The sequence below is a fragment of the Eleutherodactylus coqui genome, chromosome 3, assembly GCF_035609145.1.
Source record: "Eleutherodactylus coqui strain aEleCoq1 chromosome 3, aEleCoq1.hap1, whole genome shotgun sequence".
Taxonomy (NCBI): Eukaryota; Metazoa; Chordata; class Amphibia; order Anura; family Eleutherodactylidae; genus Eleutherodactylus; species Eleutherodactylus coqui.
Genome location: NC_089839.1, coordinates 131641254 through 131654626, shown reverse-complemented (window position 1 = coordinate 131654626; position 13373 = coordinate 131641254).

The following is a 13373-nucleotide window of genomic DNA, read 5'->3' as shown; positions in this document are numbered from 1 at the left end:
ACCTATGGTATAGCAAGGTATGGCAAGGGGGAAAGGGGGGGGGGGCTATGCGAGTCTGCTATTGGTGTATGTATTACATATATATATGTGTTAGGGTCACTGTGCTGCATGCTTGACAAAGACCTCCAAATAGGTTGAAATGTTGTCAGAGAAATAAAGATGCTGGTTTTATATCACTGAAAGAGTTCCTGAGCGGCAGTGAAGCAGTCAGCAAAACTAGATAGTTATAATTTCAATGCAATAAAGTGATATTGCTAACTGAAAGTAGCAATTTATTTAAAAATGCTAATGAGACTGAAATGGATTAAAACCAGGGAAATCTGTGTCATCATATGTGACACAAAATGGGGGAGGGGAAAGGCTAGGAGGGTATAGGGGAGTAACAAACAGCGAGTACATTTGCTTTCTATCTAGGTAGAGAGGAGTGGTAGACGGGTGTTACTTAGCTATTGCTTGGAACGCTAGTGTGTTGGTGATTTAGGTTATCCCAATTCTTCTGAAACTGAATCCATGGTGACCATAAAGATGTAATTTCGTCTCTTTTACCCATTTCCCAAGCAACAACTTCCTCAAAACCTCTAGTTTTGTTGTTTTCTAGTTTCGCCAGCTTTCAGTTTCGCCAATTTATCAAGCCAGAATTTTGCCTCTAGTTTCGCTGCCGGCTGATGTGAGCTTGCTGCTGACGCAGCCCATGTGATTTCCTGCTCAGTGTCTCCTCCTCATGATACTGAAACGCTACCCACCCTTCTCCAGCGTCACTGTGGGCGCTAGTAAAACAATACTGTAGTGTAATGTAAGTGGCCATGTATACCCAGATTGCACAGTGATAACTTAGGACAGATAACACAGTGATGTCATCTGCAGTTCTATGTAACACCACAGATAACACACAGTGATAATGCTGAGGACAGATAATGATGTCACCTGCAGTCCTATGTAACACCACAGATAACACAGTGATAACTCTTAGGACAGATAATAATGCCACCTGCAGCCCTATGTAACACCACAGATAACATACAGTAACATGTTCAATAACATGTTAAATGTTCATTTATTCTTTACAGTAGTCTTTTATATTCATTTATTATTGTTTTTGGTATTAAAGACCATATTTATTCTCTATTAAATGTGGTTTGGTGTGTTTTTTGGAATGTCTAGAACGAATTAATTGGATTTCTATTGATTCCTATGGAAATAATTGCCTCGAGTTTCAATGGTTTCAAGTTTGTCCGATTGCTTGCATTTACCAACGAAACTAGCGGTTTGACTGTATTACACAACGACTCTAACACAGATATAGCCGCATTTTTACAATAATTTACAAATTTAACGACGCAGTTTATAGCAATGTAGAGTCCTCTTTTTAGGCAGCAAGCTGGCCCGTGTTACTCCTGGAGGTGTGGAAGGATAAGGGCGGCTTTTCCTCTGCAGGTTAACATGCGCAGAACCGACGTTCATGTCCATTTTCAGGGTCTGTAGAATTTCTCTAGTGCTGTGGTTGCCAATGATCATAGAAGGCATATTAATCTCGGCAAATGATCACATAAAAGCATCTCAACCCAGAGGTTGAATTTTCTTGGTAGCGCTATGGCTCTGTGCAGCATGACTGATCAAGTCTAATATGTTGGAGCCTTGGATGGTCTCCCCCTTGTATATGAACTCCTCTTTACCGCTCCTGGATGTAATATCACAACTCTGCGATAACCTGTTTAGCAAAAGTTCTGCATTTTTTCTGAACCCGGCGATTGATATGACTTACAATTTCCTGAACAGTATTTCTATTATCAGGTTCAGTATTTGACAATTGCTGATGACCAGTTTCACTCAGAGTTGCAATGTTTAAAGTTGTTAACTCTTTTGCAGCCTGTTTAGAATGAACCAAGTATCTTTGTAAAACATCTGTGTATTTTTTAATTTTCATATCATCTGGCAGTTCGCTATGCTTTAAAATAGTGCTAATCTCGTCATCAAGGCGATAAATAGCAGCCTGACGTATATTAGGGGTCATTGTAACAGTTTGTCTTATCTTGTAAGTTCATGTTTAGGAACCAAATGCATTTTCTCTGCATGCTCCATTATGGGTTGGCAAGCAGACTCGTTATTATCGGTATTGCAAAGCCCAAAAGCAAACCTATAAAACGGCCTGCCTGATTCACTATACATTTCTTTTTCTTTATGGTCAGGGTTTTATCACTCAAACTTCTTATAGCACGGTGCCACTTTTTTAGTATATTTCTTTGATACTCTTTTAGGGGTATTCGACCATGTAAAATATTTAAAGCAATCTCTGCTATGGCTGTAATTAAATCTTTGCTAGCGTTGCGTAAAATAGATGTCACGTCCGTGCAGCACATGAGCACCTCGCTAGCATAGACGCAGGGTGATGACTACCACTACAGTAGCTGAAAGACTATTGCACTGAAGAACAGTGCGCACCACAACTGAAGTACGTAACCCAGCTGTAAGGCCTGTGTGACACCAGCATAGAACACTCTGCACAGCGACAGGGAACGTACACACAGTAGGAAATAGCTGCACACCATGCTATGCGGGACAGTAGCACCCCTCCAGGGGAGAGGAAGCCTGGCCCTAAACTAGCAGAAAGGTGATGGTCCTTGCCTAAAGCAAGGCCCCACGGTCTATTTTCTGGGCCCTGATAGTCCCTATAGGAACCCCTGGAGAGATGAACTGACACCATAAAGTAACAATAATAATGGAAACCAAAATACAACAGCAAACAGCACTTATCTGAAAATGTAGAATTTCGCCCAGCCTAGAGGAACACCAGACACCAGCCTTTTCTCTAGAGAACTGAATAAGCAGCACTGAACACCTGGAAGGGGGAGAATATATAGCCCCTCTGCACCTAAGAACTGGCAGATTGAATAGAAAACCACACCTCCACCCTACTCCCAGGCATGGCTAATCCAGCATGCATCCATGCAGCAAAGGCAGACAGCACCAGCAGACTTTGCACATGGTGCATTACCCCTTGACCTGCTTAACAAGGCAACAGGTCTTTGCCTGTGTTAAAACCACCATGCCATGATGTTGTCGCGACCGATAAGCCACGGCAATAGATTTTCTGATGACGGGTTTTGCTTTCACTAGCCTTTTTAAGAGAGTCCAATTACAATGTATTCTCTCAGACATCTTCTCACCACAACGTGCAGCGAATAAAATAGGCTGCAAAATGGCTTACCCACTTTTTAGGGGTGTTTTTCTTGGGAATATACATAGCCAGTAAAGCTGATGGAAACAAACCCGTTCTCAAGTGGAGTTCTCCGGCGTATTGCCTCTTAAATCTACCAGCAAATAGCCGTAAGGTTCGTGTGTCGCATCCTCAACGCCTTCCCGGGGTACATCTGTCTCGTTAGTGTGATAATTTGCAATTTATTGCAGGGGTTGTTAAAAACGACCATGTACTTGGTGTTTAAATTTATCGTTCGGCTTTTTTTTACCTTGATAGAATATGTTCTGCACAACATAGAAAATGCAGAGATTTCACGGCAGTTAGCTCTTAGCTCAGTTTTAAAATAAAAAACAACGTCTTTTTGTGACTCATACCATTCCATGAACTCCTTTTTTCCAATCATACATCGTGTATTCTACCCCATAATATTTAACATCAGGTAGGGGTCCAACATAATTTAGATTTTTCTCTGTGATGAAAAAGTGTGGGAAGTGACCCCTGAAATCAGAAAAACCTGTAGCTTTTGGTAACTTGCTAAGCTTCATGGGTATGAAACTGAGCGAGTCTTTGAACCTCAAGTTCAAATCAGGCACCATCACACACAAAAGACACCCTCCTTGACTAATAATTTTTACACGTATTTTTTTGGCAATCAACTCCTTAACAATAAAATAAGAGTCGTATATACCAGCATTGTGGGTGATAAAGGTGTAACCTGCAAGGTCGCTGCTGGCATAAAACTGGACAAAGTCACGAGCGCACGTTTTACCCTCAAACTCCCAGGAGTCTTGACCGCACAAGGTCATTGTAAAGATGAAATTCGCTATGTGCAAACCCGTATCCTGGGAACATTCAAAATTATAGAAAATATACAGTTCACTTTCCTCACGCGGTTTGTAACACTGCATGTAACACAGATATCTATTACATTTTTGTAGCGGGGCACGACAAACGCTGCAGCTCAATTCCTTACATTTATGATCTCCATCGCTATTGTGCACAAACCGATAACAATAATCACAAAATGTTTTAACTGTGCAAAATGTAAAGTCATCGTCGGCCAATTTCTCAAGCCGTGATAAACATTCGCTCGAGCGACAAAATGCGCAACAGTTTGCACAACAATACTGTTTTCCGAACCTTTCATCGCAATCATTTTTTTGGCATGCTGTACAAAAGTACTGAGACAAATGGTTATTCTTGGGGTGGAAAATAGAATTACAACGGTCACAAAAATAGCTTTCTCCAATAAAGCCTTTGATGTTCATAATGCCGTAGTAGTGGTTATCGTGGTACAAAACATACACAGTTTTACCCGGGACACGGAGCCTGTGTGATAATATCGCCAATCACCATTACTGTGGTACAGAACTTTAATGGATACATTCAAGTATTTTTCAAAAGCTTCTACGTAGAGATGAGCGAACGTACTCGTCCGAGCTTGATACTCGTTCGAGTATTAGCGTGTTCGAGATGCTCGTTACTCGAGACGAGTACCACGCGATGTTTGAGTTACTTTCACTTTCATCTCTGAGACGTTAGCGCGCTTTTCTGGCCAATAGAAAGACAGGGAAGGCATTACAACTTCCCCCTGCGACGTTCAAGCCCTATACCACCCCCCTGCAGTGAGTGGCTGGCGAGATCAGGTGTCACCCGAGTATATAAATCGGCCCCTCCCGCGGCTCGCCACAGATGCATTCTGACAGAGATCAGGGACAGTGCTGCTGGTGCCGGAGCTGCTATAGGGAGAGCGTTAGGAGTTATTTTAGGCTTCAAGAACCCCAACGGTCCTTCTTAGGGCCACATCTAACCGTGTGCAGTAGTGTGGAGGCTGCTTTTTGCAGTGTTGCACATTTTTTTTTTTCCGTATATCGGCCGTGCAGAGCATTGCGTCCTGCAGTAATTTTACATTGTCCAGGGCCAGTAGTGGTGAGGCAGGGACAGAAGACATATTTAGTGTATATAGGCAGTGGGCCTTTCCAAAAACATTTGGGGAAAAAAATCTATTTGGGCTGCCTGTGACCGTCCTCAGTGTTCTGGGTCTCTGCTGGGGGTAGTTGTCCTAATTCATACGCAGCCAGCTAAGTGTTACAGCAGGCTTGCGCAAAATTCTTTCCTGCCTCTGTGTTGCCTCTTACATCACCGCTGTATTCCTGTCCACAAGTGTACTGGGTCTCCGCTGGGGGTAGTTGTCCCAATTCATACGCAGCCAGCTAATTGTTACAGCAGGCTTGCGCAAAATTCTTTCCTGCCTCTGCTGTGCGTTCCGTAAGCGAAGTCAGCCTCCAACCACAGGCCAATAAGCGGCACATTTAATTACAGCGTTCTGTTTCTGCACTACTGGTAATACAGCATGCTGAGGGGTAGGGGTAGGCCTAGAGGACGTGGACGCGGGCGAGGACGCGGAGGCCCAATTCAGGGTGTGGGCACAGGCCGAGCCAGTGCGGTGGCCAGGGGTAGAGGCAGGGCCAGACCGAATAATCCACCAACTGTTTCCCAAAGCGCCCCCTCGCGCCATGCCACCCTGCAGAGGCCAAGGTGCTCTAAGGTGTGGCAGTTTTTCACAGAGACGCCTGACGACCGACGAACACTGGTGTGCAACCTTTGTCACGCCAAGATCAGCTGGGGAGCCACCACCAGCATGCGCAGGCATATAATTGCCAAGCACCCCACAAGGTGGGACGAAGGCCGTTCACCGCCTCCGGTTTGCACCACTGCCTCTCCCCCTGTGCCCCAACCTGCCACTGAGATCCAACCCCCCTCTGAGGACACAGGCACGAGTGCCTACCGGCCTGCACCCACACCCTCACCTCCGCTGTCCTCGGCCCCATCCAGCAATGTCTCTCAGCGCAGCGTCCAGACGTCGCTAGCGCAACTGTTTGAGCGCAAGCGCAACTACGCTCAAGCATTAAACGTGCACATAGCCAAATTGATCAGCCTGGAGATGCTGCCGTATAGGCTTGTGGAAACGGAGGCTTTCAAAAGCATGATGGCGGCGGCGGCCCCGCGCTACTCGGTTCCCAGTCGCCACTACTTTTCCCGATGTGCCGTCCCAGCCCTGCACGACCACGTCTCCCGCAACATTGTACGCGCCCTCACCAACGCGGTTACTGCCAAGGTTCACTTAACAACGGACACGTGGACAAGCACAGGCGGGCAGGGCCACTATATCTCCCTGACGGCACATTGGGTGAATTTAGTGGAGGCTGGGACAGAGTCAGAGCCTGGGACCGCTCACGTCCTACCCACCCCCAGAATTGCGGGCCCCAGCTCGGTGCTGGTATCTGCGGCAGTGTATGCTTCCTTCACTAAACCACCCTCCTCCTCCTCCTCCTCCAACGCAACCTCTGTCTCACAATCAAGATGTGTCAGCAGCAGCAGTACGTCGCCAGCAGTCGGTGTCGTGCGGCGTGGCAGCACAGCGGTGGGCAAGCGTCAGCAGGCCGTGCTGAAACTACTCAGCTTAGGAGAGAAGAGGCACACGGCCCACGAACTACTGCAGGGTCTGACAGAGCAGACCGACCGCTGGCTTTCGCTGCTGAGCCTCCAACCGGGCATGGTCGTGTGTGACAACAGCCATAACCTGGTGGCGGCTCTACAGCTCGGCAGCCTCACGCACATGCCATGCCTGGCCCATGTCTTTAATTTGGTGGTTCAGCGCTTTCTGAAAAGCTACCCATACTTGTCATACCTGCTCGGAAAGGTGCGCCGGGTCAGCGCGCATTTCCGCAAGTCCAAGACGGACGCTGCCACCCTGCGGACCCTGCAACATCGGTTTAATCTGCCAGTGCACCGACTGCTGTGCGACGTGCCCACACGGTGGAACTCTACGCTCCACATGTTGGCCAGACTCTATGAGCAGCGTAGAGCTATAATGGAATACCAACTCCAACATGGGCGGCGTAGTGGGAGTCAGCCTCCTCAATTATTTACAGAAGAGTGGGCCTGGTTGGCAGCCATCTGCCAGGTCCTTGGAAACTTTGAGGAGTCTACCAGATGGTGAGCGGGGATGCTGCAATCATTAGCGTCACCATTCCTCTGCTATGCCTCTTGAGAAGTTCCCTGCAAAGCATAAAGGCAGACGCTTTACGCTTGGAAACGGAGGCGGGGGAAGACAGTATGTCGCTGGATAGTCAGAGCACCCTCATGCCTATATCTCAGCGCGTTGAGGAGGAGGGGGAGGAGCATGAGGAGGAGGGGAAGAGACAGCTTGGCCCACTGCTGAGGGTACCCATGCTGCTTGCCTGTCATCCTTTCAGCTTGTATGGACGGAGGAGGAGGAGGAGGAGGATCCTAAAAGTGATCTTCCTAGTGAGGACAGCCATGTGTTGCGTACAGGTACCCTGGCACACATGGCTGACTTCATGTTAGGATGCCTTTCTCGAGACCCTCGTGTTACACGCATTCTGGCCACTACGGATTACTGGGTGTACACACTGCTCGACCCACGGTATAAGGAGAACCTTTCCACTCTCATACCCGAAGAGGAAAGGGGTTCGAGAGTGATGCTATACCACAGGACCCTGGCGGACAAACTGATGGTAACATTCCCATCCGACAGCGCTAGTGGCAGAAGGTGCAGTTCCGAGGGCCAGGTAGCAGGGGAGGCGCAGAGATCAGGCAGCATGTACAGCGCAGGCAGGGGAATATTCTCCAAGGCCTTTGCCAGCTTTATGGCTCCCCAGCAAGACTGTGTCACCGCTCCCCAGTCAAGGCTGAGTTGGCAGGAGCACTGTAAAAGGATGGTGAGGGAGTACGTAGCTTATCGCACGACCGTCCTCGGTGACGCCTCTGTCCCCTACAACTACTGGATGTCGAAGCTGGACACGTAACCTGAACTCACGCTGTATGCCCTGGAGGTGCTTGCTTGTCCTGCGGCTAGCGTCTGGTCAGAGAGGGTGTTTAGTGCGGCTGGGGGAATCATCACTGATAAGCGTACCCGCCTGTCAACTGACAGTGCCGACAGGCTTACACTCATCAAGATGAACAAAGCCTGGATTTCCCCAGACTTCTCTTCTCCACCAGCGGACAGCAGCGATACCTAAGCAATACGTAGGCTGCACCCGCGGATGGAAGCATCGTTCTCTATCACCATCAAAAACGGGGACCTTTTTGCTTCATCAATCTGTGTATTCTATTCATCCTCCTCCTCCTGCTCCTCCTCCTGAAACCTCACGTAATCACGCCGAACGGGCAATTTTTCTTAGGCCCACAAGGCTCAGTCATATAATTTTTGTAAACAATTTTTATACGTTTCAATGCTCATTAAAGCATTGAAACTTTCACCTGAACCAATTTTTATTTTAACTGGGCTGCCTCCAGGCCTAGTTACCAATTAAGCCACATTAACCAAAGCGATTAATGGGTTTCACCTGCCCTCTTGGTTGGGCCTGGGCAATTTTTCTGAGGTACATTAGTACTGTTGGTACACCAATTTTTTGGGGCCCTCGCCTACAGTGTAATCCAATTAATTTTTTGCCCACCTGCATTAAAGCTGACGTTACATCAGCTGTGATGGGCAATGCAATGGGATATATTTATGTACCGCCGGTGGCTTCCTGGCACCCACCCATGCTGTGGGTCCACAGGGAGTTGTAACTGCATGTGTCTACTTCTAAAGAACCCCAGTCTGACTGGGGCATGCAGTGTAGGCCGAAGCCCACCTGCATTAAACATGACATTACCTCAGCTGTGATGGGCAATGCAATGGGATATATTTATGTACCGCCGGTGGCTTCCTGGCACCCACCCATGCTGTCGGTCCACACGGAGTTGTAACTCCATGTGTACACTTCTAAAGAACCCCAGTCTGACTGGGGCATGCAGTGTGGGCCGAAGCCCACCTGCATTTAATCGGAAGTTACCTCAGCTGTGATGGGCACTGCAATGGGATACATTTATGTACAGTCGGTGGGTTCCAGGGAGCCACCCATGCTGTGGGTGCACACGGAATTCCCATTGCGGAGTTGTACCTGCCTGTGACTATTTATAAAAACTGCGGTCTGACTGGGGCATGCAGACAGCTTGACAGAATGAATAGTGTGTGGTACATAGGTTCCCCATTGCTATGCCCACGTATGCAGCTCCTGATGGCGGTGGCACAGGATTATATTTCTCATTGCTTCTGTACAGCATTGTGGGATATCGCCCTGCCCCTTTTAAAGAGGGTCACTGCCTAGCCGTGCCAACCCTCTGCAGTGTGTGCCTGCGGTTCCTCTGGCAGACGCACGCACTTATAAATAGACATGAGGGTGGTGTGGCATGAGTGCAGCTGAAGGCTGCGCAGGGACACTTTGGTGTGCGCTGTGGACACTGCGTCGTGCGGGGGGGGGGGGGGGGGTTGGGGGTTGGGCAGCATGTAACCCAGGAGAAGTGGCAGCGGAGTGTCATGCAGGCAGTGATTGTGCTTTGTTGGAGGTAGTGTGGTGCTTAGCTAAGGTATGCATTGCTAATGAGGGCTTTTCAGAAGTAAAAGTTGTTGGGAGGGGGGGGCACTCTTGCCGCTATTGTGGCTTAATAGTGGGACCTGGGAACTTGAGATGCAGCCCAACATGTAGCCCCTCGCCTGCCCTATCCGTTGCTGTGTCGTTTCCATCACTTTCTTGAATTGCCCCGCTTTTCACAAATGGAAACCTTAGCGAGCATCGGCGATATACAAAAATGCTCGAGTCGCCAATTGACTTCAATGGGGTTCGTTACTCGAAACGAACCCTCGAGCATCGCGAAAATTTCGTCTCGAGTAACGAGCACCCGAGCATTTTGGTGCTCGCTCATCTTTACTTCTACGTCATTAAAACCGACCAGCTGTTTTTCAGGAATTCCAAGAGAAGCGTGTAATTGCTTTGCCTGTGCCAATAAATCACCATTATCAACAGCAGCCGCCTCTAACATAGTGTACAGACTAGCAGCCAAACACAGATTTGAATCATAATTGTTAGAATCGTACAACCACAGTTTTTTCTGTTTGACGATCAGCATGTAAAGTATAGATTTCAAGCGCCTGCAACGATTCGTACTGCCTCTCCTATAATAGATTATTGTGACAACCAGATAAAGACAATCGCCGGCTCACATTAAAATCATCCCTGAGCTGCTTTTTAGAATAAACCATATCCAGAAAACTGCCATCAGTCTACCTTAGATGTATGTAGTCGCCGGGCTAAATATCAGACCGAATTCTATTGAACAAAGACTGAATGGTGCTGCATACAGCGCTAATAGCATCGGCAAATGACTGTATATGTTCTAAATTCACAAACCTGAAATGCGCAAAAAAAATAATGACTCATCATCAGGTTGATCAACAGCTACATCGGACTCATGATACTCGGACAGTTGTGAATTTTGCTGAGTGTCTGTAGTCTGTACAAGTGGCTTGTGAAAATCTGACTTTTGTTGCTGTGTTGTCACATGTAGACTTTCTGCATTTTCTGCACTCTATGGCCTTCTTAGCTGTGTGCAACATTTTTATAGCTTTTTAAAGAACCCTTGATCTGTGAAAGCCAAGACAATTTTTTTTGTGACATTTTTTCAATCAAGAGTCGGTCATTGACAATCATAAGGATTCGCTTCTCAACAATTCAGTCAATTCTCGCTTTAAAGCGAATAATTCTGGAACTAGGCGATAGTCCGGGTCGCAAGCATTAAGTTTTCAATACCTTTCTTAAATCCTTTCAAGTATGCGGCTTTGACGCTGGCTTGGACTGCCAAAGAGATCATGCTAACGAATTTGTTCGCTCTATCAGGGGTCCAATACCCATTCCTGGTGTGATGGGATTCTCCGACATGGGTTTTTTGCCTTTTGGCCTCTGTGTTTTTGTGAGATACTCTCCTCTTTCTACAATTTATAGTCTCAGTGTCTGCAGGGGATAATGTTTGTGCCATATCAGTCGCCGCAGCGCTATGACCGGGCACCATATTCATACCTATTGCTGTGCTGTTTTCGTGAGCTACGGCTCTCTTTCTACGTGTTCTAGTGACTGTAAGTGCACAGGCTAGTGTTTGTTGTGTATCACAGGTAGGTATGCTGTGACTGTCTCGTATATTGTTTGAATTTACGGCATGCGGCTTACTTGCGCTTCTGTCACTACCCTGGCTTTCAGCCATCACAGACATCGACAAGAGAGCGTCATATATGATGTTCCCATTTTGCTGACTTAATGGTAACAGTCCTGGATTGACGCATCCAAAAGAAGTAGTATTGTAATCCATTCTGCTGTTTGCATTTTACCAGTTTAACGACGGTAGTCGTGGTTTGCAGCGTCCAACATTAGTTGTATTGTATTGCGCGGCGAGAGTTTGATTTTCATCACGCTCTGAAATCGGTAATAATGCGTCGTATCTGGACCAACCATTTTGAGGCTTTAATTCGCTGCTGAAGGATTGGCGTATTCAGGCATTGTCTGTATTAGCTCAGACATGGCTGTTAAATGACAGTTCATCAGCGTCGCAGCGTCTATACAAGAAAAGAAAGTATGTCGGAATGAGTCAAACATAACCCTACGATATATGGTCTAAGTTACCTATTACGTAGCATATTAGCAACCAGCGTATAAGCCGATTTCGCTTCAAAGATTACAACACTAAACAAAAGTTAACATCACATAGCAGAGCCATGTTTGATACAGCATAACACAGCTAATGCTTACTAAAAGCTTATCAGACTACAGCTATGCATGGTTAAATGTATATTTACACTTATTTAAATATGTTTTGTGGTTTAATTTACTCCACTGCGGCACAATGCTAGGGAAGGCTACCGTATGCTTTTTTGTCAGGATATTTTCTTTGTTTGCCAGTGTTCCAGGGTTCACCGAGTTTTCCACACAATTTGTCATTTCACAGGCTTTAGAGACTCTGGTGTCTTCAGCAGCATCTGTCGCAATTGATAGAAAAAAGATATTTAGTTTCTACACGGGTGTAAATACGGACAAAGGGACTATTTATATAAATCATACCTTTGAGCTCGAGATCTAGAATGTCGTCAGGATTTGCAGTGCATTCTTTCATGCCCAATATTGCTTGGTATCGTACCAAACAATTCATCCAAAGCACCAACATCCATATTCTGGATATCGAATAGTTCCGCTTGAACATTGAAAAGGTAAAATAATCAGAAATAGGCATGTAAACGAAAGAGGTATATATAGCATAAAAAGATATAAAAAAAAAGAAAAGCGTAAATACACTCTTTACCTTGTTTAGCTCCTGTAAAAAATTCGGGTGGAAGATGCTGAGTATTGGTATCTTGAGCGTCCATCTGAAATGAAAAAGAATGCTCTGTGAAAATATCGATATGTATCTAAAATGCACATAAAAAACTCTATAGCTGTATTAAAAATAACAGAAAAATACAGGAGACATTTACATTTCAACTAAGAGAGAATTCAGAGGAATTCTGTGGTGATGCTGATAGAGGCTGGTATGACATCGCTGCATGAGGTGGTCTTCTTAAAAAGCTTTGCATGGGAACTGATCAGACATGACCCTTTGTATGCTAACTAACAACAGATGTGTAAATCTGTTGTTAGCTGTCAAAACGTACAGCTTGGTGGAGCAATTACTCAAATCACTAAAGACATTTGCAAATGAAAAATGAGTGAGCTGTCATGTAAGTCTTCTTTAATGTAATGGCCGGCTGATATGGTAAAGCACCTCCAAAATATATAAAGAGAGGTCAGAAGCAAAAACAATGGGTCAATCCACACATATATTGAATTGGTATGAATACCATATGCATGCTATCCAAAATGAATTTGGACCACAACCTACAAAAGTTCCCAAGTAGTAAAGGGTATAGCAGCAATCCAAGATGCAAGATCTTCAAGTAGAAAAAAACTTTATTCCTCCGTAAAACACAAGTAGCAGCGATGTTTCGACCAACAGGTCTTTTTCAAACTGAGAAAGACCTGTTGGTCGAAACGTCGCTGCTACTTGTGTTTTATAGAGAAATAAAGTTTATTTCTATTTGAAGATCTTGCTTCTTGGATTGCTGCTATACCCTTTACTACATGGTAAAGCACCTCTTGACATTTATTGTGCAGGCCATCTGTTTTTCGGCTGACCCTGCGCTTTTTTTTCCGGACTTTAAAACCAAAGTTTTCTTCAGATTTATTACCTTAAATCAATATGGGTTCTAAAAGTGCTGAACGCATTTTGCAGAAAAGATATTTTAACC